The sequence below is a fragment of the Panthera tigris genome, chromosome A1, assembly GCF_018350195.1.
Source record: "Panthera tigris isolate Pti1 chromosome A1, P.tigris_Pti1_mat1.1, whole genome shotgun sequence".
In the NCBI taxonomy this organism is placed as follows: Eukaryota; Metazoa; Chordata; class Mammalia; order Carnivora; family Felidae; genus Panthera; species Panthera tigris.
In genome coordinates, this window is record NC_056660.1 from 94,907,628 (window position 1) to 94,923,280 (window position 15,653).

General features: G+C 44.6%; 1 long non-coding RNA gene across 1 annotated transcript; it reads left to right on the forward strand.

Annotated features, from left to right (window-relative positions):
- Positions 1-307: 307 nt before the first annotated feature.
- Positions 308-14,124, forward strand: LOC122231238. Its single transcript, XR_006208432.1, has 3 exons — positions 308-368; positions 10,825-10,922; positions 14,055-14,124. It is a non-coding gene; the product is annotated as an uncharacterized LOC122231238 (long non-coding RNA).
- Positions 14,125-15,653: the final 1,529 nt, after the last annotated feature.

The window sequence follows — 15,653 nt, forward strand, 5'->3', positions numbered from 1 at the left end:
AAACGTTAACAATTTTTTTTAAACAAAATAAATTTATTTATTTATTTTGGGAAAGAGAAAGAGAGGGGAGGGTGAGGCAGAAGAACGCGAGAGAGTATCCAAAGCAGGCTTTGTGCCGTCACGAACTCAAGAATCCTGAGATCATGACTTGAGCTGAAATCAAGAGGTGGACACTTACCCGACTGAGCCACCCAGGCGCCCCTTCCGGTTATTATTAACCCCCTGGTCTGAATATATGTAACCATTGTATTTCACATGTTTTAAAATGCAGAATTTTTTTCTTCATTTAGCACCCTCGGAACCATGACACAGGTTAAAATCGATGGCGTATTGCAGTTGGCAGCGTTTTTTCTTTCTCAGGACATAAGGTAATAGTGCATCTTATAACCAATGATATTTTAGTTTCAGTAAAATTCACTTGTTATAGGGGAGCCTGGGGGGCTCACTCGGTTAAGCGTCCGACTTCAGCTCAGGTCATGATCTCACAGTTTGTGGGTTCGAGCCCCGCATCGGGCTCTGTGCTGACAGCTCAGAGCCTGGAGCCTCCTTCGGATTCTGTGTCTCCCTCTCTCTCTGCTCCTCCCCCACTCATGCTCTGTCTCTCTTTCAAAAATAAATAAACATTAAAAAAATTAAAAAAAATTCACTTGTTATAGTTTAATGAAATTATCAATCCAGTGTTATTTTGCTAACAAGATCCATCACGCAGAGCTACATTAGAAAGCTCTCTATTATGGTTACTTATTTATTATTCATTATTAGTATTAACTTCTCTTTCATCTGTTACTTCATCAGTGTTTTAGGAGATTTTTCTTCGTCTAAAAGCTGGTTTTTACCAAGAATAGGTGTTTGCCACTTGAGAATCCACTTTGGGATTATTCATGATCCTGAGATGAAACTAAAGCTCGGGTCTTTGCTTGATTTAGCATTATTTTATTTATTTATTTACTTATTTTTTAAGTTAAAAATTTTTTTTTTAACGTTTATTTTTGAGACAGAAAGAGACAGAGCATGAACAGGGGAGGGTCAGAGAGAGAGGGAGACACAGAATCTGAAACAGGCTCCAGGATCTGAGCTGTTAGCACAGAGCCCGACGCAGGGCTCGCACTCACGAGCCTTGAGATCATGACCCGAGTCAAAGTTGGGCGCTGAACCGCCTGAGCCACCCAGGTGCCCCACCTTATTGTATTTAGATCGTGGCTTCAATTTCTCTCTTTCTCTTGTTCCTCCCAACTGTTAACTCCCTTCCTCTGGAAAGATTGCTGGGAACTCAGAGTCAGATAAAGTGTTTCGATATTGGCTAAGTCCAGGTTAGGCTACTTAGTAGCTAAGTAGAATGGGCAGGTAATTGAAATTTCCCAGCCTCAGTGTTCTCATTTGTAAAAGCCTGTCCGCTGCCGTGTTCTCGCGAACAGCAGCTAAGGTGATAATGCACGTGGATGTGCTTGCTAAACTCTAAAACTACGAAATTTCGGGGGATTATTAATAGTCTCAGAGGGCACCTTCCATAATAGCTAGTTTTAACTACTTCCCTGAGCAATGACGCAAGGCACCCCCACATAGCGAGTTAATCTGGGATGAGTTCTTTTATTCCTGCTGTAGCTCATTATTGTGTCTTCTCATGCCTGATGGTACCTGCTTTCGTGTTCAGATAGCCTTAAGAAAAGTGGAGTTACATCAAGGTTATATCACGAGCCTCTGAGAAATTCAGGGGAAATTTACCTCCTTCATAAACCAGGTTGCTTTATCTTCAACAGATCGATAGTTTCCCCTGCATGCAGCATTCACTCTATGCATATTTCTCAAGTGCACATTCTGCTTCTGTAATCTCGTCATCTATCTGCAACCACAGGATCAAGTACAAATTGCTAACCAATGCGGGGCTCTGTTCACTACAATATGCTGTGAACAATGGAACTGTACGTCGGGAAGAGACTTGAAGTGAATCCCTTTGCCCTAACGGGTAATCACATGCGACACATCTAAGACAAATGATAATTTAGTCTATTCTTAAAGACCTCCCGAGGTGATTTTCCAACCCCTCTGAGGAACACATTCCAATATTTAGCCAATGTTGCTGCCTCTAAATCCTTCTTTGTGCCTCAGTGAGATTTCTCATGCCACAGAGTGACTGTTTTCTTACTGTTGGTTCACCTCAGCGAGAGGAGGTATGACTGACGACATACCAACTATTTGAGCCTGTCACCAACTTTCTACAACTGCGTTCGTAAAGAGCTCCTTGCCTACGAGGTGACACCAAACTCCTCAGCTTGCCATATAAGACCGGTCAGAATCTGCCACTGGTTGTATTTAGAGCATCTATTCCCGACATATCCCTTCATCCATTTGTTAGTGACTTTGCCAGAGTTCTTTGTGAATCTAAGAATTCCACGCTCTTTAATGTCTCTTGGTTTTGCACATCGCACAATGTCTTGGAATATCTCTCCTTCTTCTTTTCCTCATTGACTTTTACTTTTATTTCAACATCCGGCTCAAATATTACCTCTTCTGAGAAGACTTCTCTCAGCCTCCAGAGCAGGCGGTGACATTTGCCCTCTTGCCAAACTTTTACAGTTTTTGATGATTTCAGATGATGTTGCTTCTTGATTGTTTGCACGCTGTTCCTCACTTCTCACTAGACTGTGAGGATTGAAGGCCATCTTCACATAGTCTTTGTGCACAATAGCTGACATATAGTAGGTGATCAATAAATGAATGGAAGGAAGGAGGGAAGGAAGGAAGGAAGGAAAAATGGCAAGAAGGAGGGAGGGAAAAATGGAAGGAAAGAAGGAAGGAAGGAAGGAAGGAAGGAAGGAAGGAAGGAAGGAAGAAAGGAAGGAAGGATGGAGGGAGGGAAGGAAGGGACACAGTACTCTCCTGTGATCCAGAGAGCCAGAAGGCTTTCTTTGCCATATATTAGAGGAGGAATGGGAATACAAAAAACATGAAAGATGGGGGGTGGGGGGCAGGAGGGACACCTGGGTGGCTCATTCGGTTATGTGTCTGACATCGGCCCAGGTCATGATCTCATGGCTTGTGAGTTCAAGCCCCACACTGGACTCTGTGCTGACAGCTCAGAGCCTGGAACCTGCTTTGGAATCTGTGTCTCCCTCTCTTTCTGCCTCCCCCCCCCCCACCACCACTTGCACTCTGTCTCTCTCTCTCTCTCTCAAAAATAAATAAACATTTTTAAAAGTTTAAAGAAAAACATGGAAGACCTGTCAAAGGCATTGACATGCTTAAATATCTGTCAAGTTTATCCTAATTTACTTTAGCATCTTTAGAAATTGTTGAAGGACGATGGCAAGAATGTTTATCTCTTCGAGAGACATCTCGATAGGTCCCCATTTGCCATGCCTAATGTGAAAAAACATTACTAAGCCAGAAAGTCAAGCACTGATGTTTTATTGTCAGAGTGCTTTTTCCATTAGCTGTTCAGTACCCAGCAGCAGGATATTTGACAAAAGCATATGGATGTTGGCAACCAGTGGTATATGAGATGCTCACCATTAAAAATGCTCAGGCAGCCTACCGGTACCGTTAGAGGCTCTGCTGGCCAGAGCTGAAAGCCTGAAGTTCTGTTTATACAAAATGCACGGACCCTGGCATAGAATATTGCGATATAAATAACCTGTACCGCATTATGAGGTTGTCCTGATCTTATTAACGCATCAAAAATATAACTTCCCAATAAGGGCGTCCTAGGGAAGATGAAGTGACTCAGAGCTGGGAAGGAACCCGAGATTGTATTGTCTTGTTTGTTACCAGTGTAGGGGCCAATTCTTTCTTTATTTTAATGTTTCTTTTTGAGAGAGAGAGAGAGAGAGGGAGAGAGAGAGAAAGCAAGTGGGGAAGGAGCAGAGAGAGAGGGGGACAGAGGATTTAAAGTGGGCTCTGTGCTGACAATAGAGAACTAGCTGTGGGGCACGAACTCAGGAACCTTGAGACCATAACTGGAGCCAAAGTCTGCTGCTTAACTGACTGAGCCACCCAGGCACCCCAGGCCCATTCTTTAAACTGCCCTTCCCAAACTCTTGCAATTTGGTGTTCTCTCAGAATCTTCTCTTTATTATATACCAGTTGCTACTATTTCTGGATGGTTTTAAAATCTTCCTGTATCCTGCCTGCCTCTAAAAGGGATATGTTTTTGATGTCGTTTAGTTGCAGTTAAGGGGGAGAAAAAGCAAAACAAAAACAAAAACAAAAACAAAGGACTTGTGTAATTTACACACTGGAAAAATCTACTCCCTGTCTCCACCCTGTTACCGTGGCTTTTGGTGGCGTGAATTAGATGCCTGTGGGATGCCCCTCTCTGGACCCGTGCATCAACACCCAAGACATCTGTTGGGACTCAGATTCTTAATTAAAGGAAGGGAAGAGAAAAGATGAGATATAGGTCTTTGTAGTAATGGAGGGTATACAGTTTCTTGTATGCAGACCTTTCAGATAACCTGGCAACAGTTTTTTTTTTTTTTTTCCTTCTAAAATTGGCTTCTAAGGAGTCAAATAGAGACTGCTTTCAGCTCTCTAGGATACATGTCTTTATTTTTAGGAACTGTTTGCATTGCTCATTTCCCTTTGTGAGCAGTATTACTCTATCCAATTCTCTAATGATGTTGCTAGTAAAGTTCACGACCTGAGCCGAAGTCAGACACTTCACCACCTGAGCCACCCAGGCTCCCCTAACAGGTAGCATTCTGGACTTAGGGAAGATTCCCGATTCCATGCATTCACCTCCCCTCAATAATGGAGATCCTTGATATGCAGTTAGCAGGATTTTAACTACTGTGCTTTGTAAAACTTCATGTATAAATTCATTAAAGTCCAAAACCAAGTAGACCATAATTCTCATTTGTGCTTCAGAGACTGTCGTCTCCGATGCAGCATGGCTCACCTTGCCAGCACCACTTGGCGTGGAAGGTGGCCAGCAATGTGGCACACCATCCTTGCTTGGTCAGAAATTATTCCCAGTAAAAAAAGAGAACCTTCGTGATTGTCCTTCATGTGCACAGTCCTGTGCTCGATGCTGTGACTTAAGATGGATTAGATCGAAGACACAGCCTTTGCTCCCAAGGCTGTTAAGGAGGCAAGAATGGGCAATTTGTAGGAGACAAACAACAGACACTTCAAAGAGTAAACATGCAGTGTCCCTGGTAACATAGGTGAGTATAATCTTTCCGCAAGACAATTTATCAATATCTGCCAAAAATTTAAGTGCAAAATCTGCACACATTTGAAACCATGCCAGGAAAAAAAAAAAAAAAGAAAAAGAAAAAGAAAAAAATTAAAACAATAATCTCCGGCTTGGGGAAGCCATTTCTATGTGCCACATAAAGCCTTTAGCATCAGAGACCGGTAATTAGTCTATATAAAAATCCATGTTTCTGGGGGCGCCTGGGTGGCTCAGTCGGTTAAGCGGCCGACCTTGGCTCAGGTCATGATTTTGCGGTCCGTGAGTTCAAGCCCCGCATCGGCTCTGTGCTGACAGCTCAGAGCCTGGAGCCTGTTTCAGATTCTGTGTCTTCCTCTCTCTGACCCTCCCCCGTTCATGCTCTGTCTCTCTCTGTCTCAAAAAAAAAAAAAAAAAAAAAAAAAAAAAAAAAAAAAAAAAAAAGAAAATCTATGTTTCTGCATGACAAAAAAGTAAAGTCGAAGACAAACGGGAAGTTATAACTTAACAGTTCGTGCAAAGAGCTACTTTCCTTAGTGTACAAAAATCTCCTCCAAGTCAGTAAGGAGAACACCAAACCAATAGAACAAATAGACAAATATGAAAAGTCAGATCACAGCAAAGGAAATAGAAATTTCTTGTAATGTTTATTTTTGAGAGAGAGAGAGAGACAGAGAGAGACAGAGAGTGGGGGAGGGGCACAGAGAGAGGGAGACGCAGAATCCGAATCAGGCTCCAGGCTCTGAGCTGTCAGCACGACGCAGGGCTTGAACTCACAAACTGTGAGATCGTGGTTGGAGCCGAAGTCAGAAGCTTAACCGACTGAGCCACGCAGGCGCCCCTATAAATGTTTTTTAAACATATTAAAATGATTATTTGCAAGATGAGGTACTCAAATTAATACCATAATGAAATACCATTTAATTTCTCAGTTTGGCAAAGTTCAAAAAGTTCCTTTATGCATTATGTGTATTCTGGTAAGGTGGGAGCGTGGGGACACAGTCAGGCCTATAAATTCCTGTTGGAATGTAATTTGGTAACAACCTCCATAGAAGGCAATCTGGCAGTAGTTACCATATTTTAAAATACAGCTACCTTTTGCCCCAATAGTTTTATTTCTAGAAATGTATCCTCCATTGGACATATGCGTCCTTTCGCCAAATGATGTGTCTGGAAGATTATTTATTGCAGCATTGTTTGAACTAGCAAAAAAACTCGGAATAATCTACAAATCCATTAAAAGGGGACTGGCTGAATTAAATTATGGCACACTCCTCTATAGAATGCTATTCAGCTGTAAAAAAGAATGAGAACCTCTTTATATCCTGATACATAGCCAAATAACCAAGATACATGGTTAAATGAGAAAAGGGGAGGTATAGAACATTCCATTTCTAGGGATATATAAAAAAGCAGGTAACAGACACAATGGAAACAGAATGGCTTTCAAACAGTGGTATTTAGGAAGCTTACTTTTTCGTAAATACACTTTTATACCTTTTAAAATATTTTTACAGTTTATTTATTTTTGAGAGAGAGAGAGAACAGGGGAGGGGCAGAAAGAGAGAGAATCCCAAACAGGTTCCACACTGTCAGCGTGGAGCCTGCTTTGGATCCTCTGTCCCCCTCTGCCCCACATGCTCATATGCTCTCTCTCTTGCTCTCTCTCAAAAACAAATAAAAACATTAAAAAAAAACAAAACTAAAACAGAAGCCAAAACAAGTTTCAGAAAAATATATACTATGTGCCCTTCATGGGAAAATTAAAAAAAATATATATAAACAGTTTGAATAGGCATGGGACATCCATGTGTATGAAAAGACACACAAACAGTGACAGACTCTGGGCCTGTGCCCTGGGGGCTCTTGCTTTGCAATGTATCCCTTTATATACCTTATGAGTTTTAAATTCCCATGTCCAGATAATAATTACTTAGACGAAAAGGAGAACATAAACACAAGGACCAACATGTGGCTTTAGTGGTTTCTGAACGCTGAGTTGACCTTCTGGAGGGAGAGAACCATGCCAAGTGAAAATCAATGTTGAAGGAAAAGCCAAGCTCATAATGTGTAGAGCCCAAGTCTTAGAGGTACATCTTTAATTCCAAAATGGCCAAATAGACAGAAAAGGCAATCACAGATGATAGATGGCTTTACATTCTGAGCAATAATAAGCTTAGGTTTAAGACCTATTCGGCGATAACAATTTCCTTTCCATAAATGTTGCACTTTTTAAAAAAATATATCCTCCATGGAACTTGGCAGCTAAAAAAAAAGAAAGAAAGAAAGAAAAGTGTTGACTTTTCCGTGTTGCCCGTTATGCAACATTCTGAAATATTCAGAACACAAGAGATGCACGCCACAAGCACAATGACCTTAAAGAAAATTCTCTTGCAGATGTATCAGAATCTATGTCACATGGCAGATGTCCTTGGCCAGCGGGGGAGCCAACGGCTGGCTAAATGCCTCCTCCACAGTAGCTGGTCTAGGGATGTGCCTTAGCTTTCACTTTAAAGAGAAGAGTGAGAAAAAAGAAAATGGAGCGCCTGGGTGGCTCAGTGGGTTAAGTGTCTGACTTTGGCTCCGGTCACAATCTCACAGTTTATAGGTTTGAGTCCCACCTCCGCCTCTGTACTGACAGTGCGGAGCCTGCTTGAGATTCTCTCTCTCTCTCTCTCTCTCTCTCTCTCTCTCCCCCTCTCACACTCTGTCTCTCTCAAAAATAATTATTAAAAAAAAAAATAAGAGTGAGGCATGTTATTCAGGGTCAGGTGGCACGAACACTCCATTTGGGGAGAAACGCAGACATGGCGGGGAGTTCCTGCCTCCGGATGGGAAAACAGAATTCGGGCAACCCTTTGCTGCACATCCGCTGTTGTTTTGTCATTTGGGTAAAGTTCCTGTCAATCAGTAGCTGTTCTTGCTCCTTCTTCTGTAAGAGAACTGTCTGTGTCTGGTGTTCCTATGCTGCATGAATTAGGGATACAATTTGCTCATTTAATGTCGACCGTTCCTCACCTTATCTGCTGTTTTCAATCAGGAATTTCTCTACTTGAGCCTCTCCTGTCCTTAGACCTGAGCTCATCTGCTTCCTTCTTGTTCTAAGATTGAGTCTAGCCACAAATCCCTTGATCTGCTTCCTTCTTGTTCTAAGATTGAGTCCAGCCACAAATCGCTTCATGTCTGAGGGTGCATGTGTGTGACCATCCTGCCCAACTTTCATTCTTCCTTGTTCTCCGGGCCCTGGAGAGCCATTCACTTCCTCTGGGTCAGTCCGTGCAGCTCAGATAGTGAGGACGGTGGCATTTCTGGACCCAGGGCCAGAAGCTGGGACCGGTACCCGTGAATGCCCCATTGCCTCTTGGCCACCATGATTGGTTTGCGACCAGTTGATCATAGCATCGTGAGTCCTGGGGTTGGAGAGAGAGAGCTTCTGGAACATGCTCTTTCCCACTGAACTTAAACTGAGCAGGATGTGAGCTGAATGGGCCACGCAGTGGACCCTGCGCAATCCCTGCACCTGGCCAGGCCCAAAGCCACAACTGCCCCGGACATTTTAGCTATAAAATCCCCGAAACCCAATTCCCTTCCCCCTACCCCCATCTCCTTGGGCTGGGTTGGGTTTTTAGTCATCTGCAAAAGAGAGAACGCTAACATACCTCCCAGGAGGAGGAGGATATAACAAACCTGGACGGGTCTTTACTCTTTCCTGCACACCTTCATTTACGTTAGCTAATGTGTTCTTCCAACAACTCTATGCAATAGTCAGGACAGTTTATATTAACTTCCATTTATATTTGGGAGAACTGAGGCTCACGGAGGTTAAATGATTTGCTTAGGGTCATAGCGTGTAAGAAAGGGAACCTGTGACCGGCCCCTTGATTTGGGCATTGCTGGCCCATAATCCCCGAGGCCCTTCCCCCACCTCTGAAGGCTGGCACTGGGGGGACCTGCAGACTTTGCCGGGAGGTGGAGGGGGTTGTCTGAGGCCCGGGGAGGAGCAGAAGAAGGAGACGTCCACTGAGTAAACAGGAAATAACCAGCTCCTCATCACAGAGGAGTGCCAGGGTAGAGTTTGCTGAAGTGTCCAAAAGAAGCCATAATTGGGGGAGCAGCGCAGCCGGGGGCAAAGCCGAGGGCAGGGAGGCTGAGGGAAAGTGACCTTCCTTGGCCACAGAGTGGCCTTGGAGGAAGGAGACGAGGGAGAAAGCCCGGGTGGGAATCTTTCCCTCTCTGTGCTGCCACATTTGCTCCTGGTTCCTTCATGTTCTGGTTCTTTCCTTACCCCGCGTCCCCACCTAGCTCATCTTTTCCCATGGCTCCTGTGCTCAGGACCGATACAGATACAATAGGAATGGAATAGGAATTATTTCCATGCCTCTCTCTCTCTCTCTCTCTCTTTTTTTTTTTTTAAATTGGAGGATGGAAGGCATTTTATGTATTACAGAAAGATCACATTCCTGGATGAGGTTTGAAATATTCTCTCTACATTTATCACTGTCTTTGGGGCCCCAGGGATTCAGGACCTCAAACGCCAACCTAATTAAAACAGCTGGGTTCGAGAGCGAAGAGAAAGCCGTGCCAGTTAGCGTGTTGTGTAATTGAGGTCTCTATTTTTTTTGTTTTTTTCATTTAAGGGATCACCCCCACCACCTGCCCAAGCGATCACTGTCAGTTCAGGATTTCATGGGTTCCTGGGGAGTGGAGGGGTCATCGGTGAGCTCACTGCCCCCTCCGCCGCTGCACCTAACCTCTGCCAACCCCTCCACCAGCCCACGGTTTTTCTTCTTCAGGCCTTGGCAGGTCGTTTGTCAATGCTGATCTTAATCAGATCACTTTGTAATTGCAGAGGGACCGTCAGGATATTTTTGGTTGTCGTCTCCTAACAAAATGCAGATTGCGTGGCATGTATACATAGAATTACTCTGTAATTCAAAGCAAATTGACATTTAATTTCAATTTAATTACACAGGAATTACAGACATGACAGATACAGTCTAATTAGGAAGCAAAGTTATAAGAATCTGTTTATGGAACGAAAATCCATATCGTGTCACACTTTTAACAGAATCAAAATAATTCCCCTGCGTTTTCGTAGAGCGTATGTAATAGCACCAACAACCGTAACAACTAAAGCTACAGTTCTGGCCCATCTTACTATGTGTGCGTGCGTATATTTTTCTGCCCATTTAATGTCGATTACTCCGTGTGAGGCTGGTCTGCCCACTCCCATGGTGTTGGTGAGACACGCTCACAGTCAGAGAAGGTAGGAATGTGCCCAGCATCCCCCAGTTACAGCATGTGGTCAAAGGGAGGTTGTGAGTCAGTTCTGTAGACTCTCAGCCCCACACTCAGCACCCCTAAGGTCTCCTTGCCGTCCCGGGAGGCATGGGATAAAATTCCCACTTTGGCCTCCCCTCACTTGGGGTGTTGGTCTGGAAGCTGGAGCTTTTTCTTCTTCCTTCCTCTTGCTCTCTCTCTCCCTCCCTTCCTCCCCCACTTTCTTCTTCCTTGCACTCACCAAATGAGTCCCTCCTGGACCCCCATTCTTTCAGGCACTTGTACTGGGTCCTGGGTGTTCAGTACTGAGGGAAGCCAACAGCGTTGTCGCCTCAATGCATTTTCCTCTGCCCATTCCCGTCCCCTTCATCTAGGACAACTCGAGTGGCCTCATGTGCAGTGGACCCAAAGTGTTTACCTGCATGTGCCAGGACTTGTCAGGACACAACCGTGTTCGGAGGGACCAGAGCAGGTGAGGAAAGAGGCACAGAGCCCATTATGTGGTGGTTTCACCCTCATGAGAGTTTCACCCAGACCTAGGGTCTCCCCAGCTTTCTCTTCTCTTCCGGAGGGGGGGGCTCTTCCCTTTGAAGGAGGCTTTTGTTTGTTTTTGATTGTTTTTCTTCCTCTGATCCCTCCCCTTGTACAAACCAAATGACAATCTGGTCACTTCCCGGCTTCCCAAAACCCAGGTCCATCTACCTAATGGGACGGTAGAATTTTCTTTCTAGCTAATTAATTTTCTTTAGGCTAATTTGCTTTGATCCTCCCTTATCTCCCCCCTCACCCATTGCTCATTTATTATGATAATCTCTTACCTGGATATAATATTTTATAGTTTGTAACAGACTTTCCCTTACACACTCTCATTTGATCCTTCAACACCAATCTGTAAAGAGGTCAAGTTAATATATTTTTTTAATTTTTAAAAATGTATTTTAGAGAGAGTGAGTGAGCAGGGGAGGAGGAGGGGAGAGAGAGAGAGAGAGAGAGAGAGAGAGAGAGAGAGAGAGAGAGAGAGAGAGAGAATCTCAAGCAGGCTCCATGGTCAGCACGGAGTCCGATATGGGGCTTGATCTCACGACCCTGGGATCATGAACTGAGCTGAAATCAAAAGTTGGATGCTCAACTGACCGAGTCATCCAGGTGGCCCAAGTGAATATTTTTATTATATCTCCTTTATAGGTGGAGAGATCAATAACCAGACGTTCATCACCTCCCATGGCTTATCAGTAGGAATATTGGCCTCAGACTCAACTCTTCTGAGATTGATGCCAATTTTGCTCTCAGGACATTAGCTTCTTGTCTTTCATTGAAGACCCTTTTTGTTTTTCTTCCTGTTACCCCAAATGTCATTGTTAACAGGGGCACCTGGATGACTCAGGCAATTAAGCATCTGACTCTTGATTTTGGCTCAGGTCATGATCTCACGGTTTGTGAGTTGGAACCCCACATTGGGCTCTGCACTGACAGTGTAGAGCCTGCTTGGGATTCTCTTTCACTCTCTCTGTCTCTCTCAAAATAAATAAATAAACCTAAAAAACATATCACCTATAAAATCATTTATTTTAATTTTTAAAAACATTAAAAAATGTTTATTTTAAATGAGACTTTATATCACTACCTCAGTGGACAACTAGCATCACTTGATAGAAAGAGAAGGTAAACATTGGGGCACCTGGGTGGCTCAGTCAGTTAAGCATCTGACTTCAGCTCAGGTCGTGATCTCGTGGTTCATGAGTTCGAGCCTCACTTCGGGCTCTGTGCTGACAGTTCAGAGCCTGGAGCCTGCTTGGGATTCTGTGTCTCCTTCTCTCTCTGCGCTTTCCCTGTTCATTCTCTGTCCCTTTCTCTCAAAAATAGATAAACATTAAAAAAAATTAAAAAAAAGAAAGAGAAGGTAAACAATCCAAATACAGTAAAAATGAAGCGTCATCAGTAGATTGTGGCTGGCTACTGTTGCTTACCCAAGGTTCTTATCCTGATGCCAGCTCCTTATTGATAGTTAAACTTAGCCAGAGGGAGATGGGGTGTTAAATGTCTACTACCATTTAGTGGAGACTTTCTCCTTAATGTCACTGGAGGCACTGAAAAGGAATTGAAAATGAAAAGGAAAGCAGAGAACAGTTTTCTCACTGTGTATTCAACATTTTTTGATGTTCTGTGTCCTATTAAAAACACATGCCACCTTTCTGGCCTAACCATTCTATTTCACATGAACTCAACTCCGTATGAACTCAACATACCTACTCGGAATGCCCAGAAGGTCACATCCTGACTGTGGGGTGTCCTAAAAGGATGCTCCTGGGCACAGTTTTCCCTACCAGCTGGAGAAAGCCTATGCTTGGGGCCCGAGGCTTTCAGGGCATTGTTTCAGCCTGCTGTGGAGGTAGGTGGTGATTATTGTCTCCTAGATTTCTTTGAGGAATTGTACAAACTTGTGTATCTTTTTTTTTTTTTTTTTTAATTTATTTTCAGAGAGACAGAGAGCACAAGCAGGTGAGGGGCAGAGCGAAGGAAAGACAGAATCCCAAGCAGGCTTCATGCCATCAGCACAGGGCCCAATGCTGGGATTGAACTCATGAACCATGAGATTATGACCTGAGCTGAGATCCAGAGTCAGACGCTTAACCGACCGAGCCACCCAGGTGCCCCAGACTTGTGTATCTTATAGAGAAATGTACCTTATAGAAAACACATAGGCATAAGGAAAAGCGGGCTTCTCCAGTGTTCTGCAAACCTTGGTGGGATTACTTAACCTCCCCACACTTGGATTTCAGCTTCCTGTCAGTCAGAAGGCTGTGGTTCAGATTTTGTTTGCTTATAGAAGATAGAGGCTCCCCATGCTGAGAAATGGAGCATTTTGAGAAGGACATCAAGTATCGCCTTGAAAACACATCTTGAGGGGCGCCTGGGTGGCTCAGTCGGTTAAGCACCCGACTTCGGCTCAGGTCATGATCTCGCGGTCCGTGAGTTCGAGCCCCGTGTCGGGCTCTGTGCTGGCAGCTCAGAGCCTGGAGCCTGTTTCAGATTCTGTGTCTCCCTCTCTCTCTGACCCTCCCCCATTCATGCTCTGTCTCTCTCTGTCTCAAAAATAAATAAACGTTAAAAAAAAATTAAAAAAAAGAAAACATCTTGATGAAACGCAAATGACGATCTAAATGAATCAAACCCAATGGATTAATCACATCATTAACATATCAATCATTAAAAAGTGGATTTGATAAAAAAATCAAATAGAACTGCTCCTGTACATAGGTCAGAAATTCATACATAATGCTGCTTAATTTTTAAAAAAATATTTATTTTTGAAAGAGACAGAGCGCACAGGGGAGGGGCAGAGAGAGAGGGAGACACAGAATCCAAAGCAGGCTCCGGGCTCCAGGCTCCAAGCTGTCACCACAGAGCCTGATGTGGGGCTTGAACCCACGAACTGCGAGATCACGAGCTGGACTGAAGTCAAATGCTTAACCGACTGAGCCCGCCCCACCCCCACCCCCACCCCCGCCCCCGGTGCCCCCATAATGCTGCTTTAAATTGTTTCCGGAACAAAGCAGATATAAGTAAACAATAACGATAAAATAACGATAATCTTGTCCCTTAGTGTAATTTCACATGTTAACGTGAAGAGAAGGACACAAGAAAAGATGCTTCCGTTTGCTTGGTGAACCCAGTCTGAACACAAGCAGAGAGTGGCACGTAGGTAATACACGGCCACAGTCGCGGTTCCTGGGATCCTTAACTCCTTGCTCAATTGCTTTCTTAACCTCATGAAAATAAAATCTGGGAGGAAGCAAATCACTTCTAAACACACACAGAGAATTCATCTTCCATGTGCAGGAGACAGAAATCAAAGAACGCCCTGCTGTCCCTTTGCTTTTCGTCAGTTTGAAAAGAACATACACAAAAAACAAATCTGAACATGCAAAGGGGTTAGCTCATCAAAAAGGAGATCAGAAGCAATGAGAGAGACTCTGCGAAGTACAGGGCGGCGGAGGACCGGGGACTCCGCAAAGAGACAGTTTGTCATGAGGCGGTGCGGATGGGAGCAAGCAAATGAGAACACGTTTGCAGAGGGTAGGAGGTTATTGACCAGGTCGCGTACTCCCCGAGTCTGGGATTAGGAGGTAAGTCTACCCTTCTGCCCTGTGCCAGGAGGTGAGGGACCTTCTCTTTCCACTGAGGTCTCATGCTGAAGGGTCAACCTTTTTGCGAATTGGCGGTAGTGGGCACTTGGAAAGCTCCCTGTGGTGGCTCCATTATAAGCAAAACTGTCAAGCGTGTTTTTATTGTATCTCAGTAACCCTTCTCCCTTGGCAGCCTCCCCTTCTGAGTCTCGCTTTACTGCTTTGCTTACTCCAAAGAGAAGATGCCCCGTTCTCTCTGGATCTGAGCCTGTCGCCTCCCTGTGGCTCAGCCCTCAACAGGAAATATCCAATGCCATGTCCTGAGCGGAAGGGACTTAGAATTCAGCCGGACGATGACCTGAGACACCTGCCTTCACGTAGGCGGTGGGTGTCCTCGGGAGGGAGTACGGGAGCCGGTCGTGCGCAGGGGAGCCAATGCTCTGTCTAGAGCGGTCAAGCTGAAGGCACTGCTGACCTCAGAGCCTGCACAGGAAAACACTTCTGTGGGGACGCTTCTACCAGCTTCCACCAGCTCCCAGTTTGAACCCTTGCCAGGTATGATAAAGAATCTTAGAAAGGCAGTGGAATTAAGGTTTTAATGAATATAACTTACGCAGTGTGCTGCCTGTCCTCTCCCAGCTCCCACGCCCACCCCTCACCCCTGCAACGAAAAGGATTTGCACTCCGAAGAGGCAGCCAGTCATCTGAAGTTGAACTAATGTGTGGTGGGCAGCGCCCGGGTGGCTCAGTTGGTTTAGCCTCTGGCCTTTGATTTTGTCTCAGGTCACGATTCCAGAGTCGTGGGATCGAGCCCCGTGTCGGGCTCCATGCTGAGCGTGGAGCCTGTTTAGGATTCTCTCTCTCCCCGGCTCATGCGTGTTCTCGCTCTCAAATTATAATAATAATAGTAATAATGTGTGGTGGAAATATTCAGGAGAGAAAGGCAGGTTGTAAAAAAGGCACCTTTCAGGTCACCCACCATGGAAAGCAAAGTCACGGAACCGACCCTGAAGTGACACCTTCATTCCCTGCACTTGTACGGTGACCGGTGCTCATGGCACCTTTGCTCACTGATC